We start from the raw sequence: 2,463 nt of genomic DNA on the forward strand, positions 1-2,463 counted from the left end.
TGTGTGCGCAAGTGTATTCTCTTTCTATATTTGATTGAGAATTTGGAAGGTGTTTGCATTTGAGAACGCTTTGTAAAACCTTTTTTGTAATATTCTGATCATTATAGTGAAATACTCTCCAATCTAACGTTGATTGAGAGAGTGACTGGATGTAGGCATTGAGGCCGAAACAGGATAAAAATCTTATGTTTGATTTTCTTTTCTTATCTCTTTACATTCTTTGCATGCGCATTTACTTACAACACAAGAAAGTTTAAAGATCATTCTAATTTCTCAAAAAGATTTGAAAAGTTTAAGTTTTTATAAAACATCAATTCACCCCCCTCCCCCTCTTGGTGATGAGAAACAAGCCACCTTATTTATAACAATTGACAGCAAAGCTGGTTTTTCAAAAATTATTTGAAAAATAATCGATTATATTTTTTGTGAAATCGATTAAGTGACCCTGATGACTTTTGTTTATCAAACTTTTGGTGAAGGTGCATCTACAAACAGACCACCTCTGTTTGCTAGTGAAAATTACGCTTTCTGGAAAATTAGAATGAGGATCGTTCTTGAGTCAGTAGATGGTATGTTGTTCAAAATGATCCTTTTGAACACACTAAAATGATTGATGGAAAACCCGTTTTAAATTTTTTTTCTTAAGTGGAGTCAAGAGGAAAATAAAAGAGCACAGTATGATATTAAGGCTAGAAATGTTATTTCCTCTACTCTCACTATTGACGAGTTTTTCAGGGTATCTACTTGCAAGAGTGCCAAAGAGACGTGGGAAGTACTTGAAGTAGCACATGAGGCACGAATGAGATAAAGAGAGCAGGAAAGAATTCCTTGGTCAAGAATACAAGATGTTCCGAATGAAAACTGGAGAGACCATCTGCGATGTGCAGAAGAGGTTCACACACATTGTCAATTACTTGATAGCTCTCGGTATGGTCTTTGAGAAGGAGGAGATTAGTATCAAGATTTTAAAGAGTTTGAACAAAAGTTGGAAGCCAAAGGTAACAACCATTTCTGAATCCAAAGATTTAACTACTATGAATATGGCTACACTGTTTGGTAAGCTTAGGGAACACGAGCTAGAGCTAGGGAGATTGCAAGAAGAAGAGGAGACTGAGAAGAAATAGTCTATAACTCTCAACGCTACTAGCAAGAAGACTTTTAGAAGGATTGAATCAGATGCAGATTCCGAGGCAGACATTTCAGAAAAGAAAGTCTTGAACATGATGGTAAATAAATTTACTAAGTTTATGAAAAATAGAAATGTTGCAATTGACTTTGCAAGAAACTCTAAAGGAGGCACAAAGAATGCAAATATCACCACTATAACTTGCTATGAGTGTGGGAAAGAAGGACACATCAAGCCAGATTGTCCAGACTTGAAGATCAAGCAAAATGCTGATGTAAAATACACTCAAGACAAGAGGAGGAGCAAGTAGAGAAAACCTTATATTTCTTGGGAGAATAGTGACGAGGATTCATCCAGTGATGATGATCAAAGTCTAGAGGAAGAGACAAATCTGTGTTTCATGGTTGAATCTGTATGCTCTGAAAGCAGCGACAACAATTTCGAAAATAAACCAATCGAGGTCAAATATGATATGATGTTAGACGCATTTCAGGAGCTACATGCATAAACAATGAAGCTGCAATGCAAGGTTAATCGATTAAACTCTAAAAAAAAGAACTTTAAATATCGAATAAATAACCTTGTGGATGATAATGATAAGCTTAAAAATGAACTTGATCTTACTTTGCATTCTGCTAATAATGTTAAAACTGAAATTAAGATTATAGAAAAAGATTGTGAAAATTGCAATCCTAATGTTGAAAAAAATAAAATATCTAACTATCACATTAGCTAAATTTACACTTGGTAGAGAAAATTTAGATGTTGTGTTGAGGTCACAGAGCAGAGCTATAAATAGGCAAGGAATTGGTTATAAGGCTAAGAGTGAAAGAATCAATTCTAAGAAATTTATTGCTTTAAGCAAACCTATAACCAATGCTTATTTTTACAACAATATTATCGGTCATACTGTAAGGAATTGTTATTATTGGAAGGTTGGTGTTCCTAGAGGAAAATACAAATGAGTTCCTAAAGAACAAATTCCTGTAACTAACAAACAAGGCCCCAAGTTCATCTGGGTACCTACAACAAAACCATTTGAAAGTTTTGTAGGGAAGTGAGCTGATCAAGCAACAAACAAGTGCTCAAGGATGAATTACAATGGGACATATGAAAACTTCTTGAGTAACATTGTGTGGTAACACTTACTATCAACTCATGCATTCATGCATCACTGTTTCTGTCTGTGAATGTATATTGATGTGTATGAGTGTTTCTTACTTGCCTGTTAGGCAAATTTGTATGAAAAACAGTTTTCACGAATTTTAACTGATTATGTTATTAGTGAAATCGATTAGATTTTTGTGTGTTTCTCTATTTGGTGTGAAACTATGACA

Source organism: Vigna angularis, chromosome 2, assembly GCF_016808095.1.
Source record: "Vigna angularis cultivar LongXiaoDou No.4 chromosome 2, ASM1680809v1, whole genome shotgun sequence".
NCBI classification, from domain to species: Eukaryota; Viridiplantae; Streptophyta; class Magnoliopsida; order Fabales; family Fabaceae; genus Vigna; species Vigna angularis.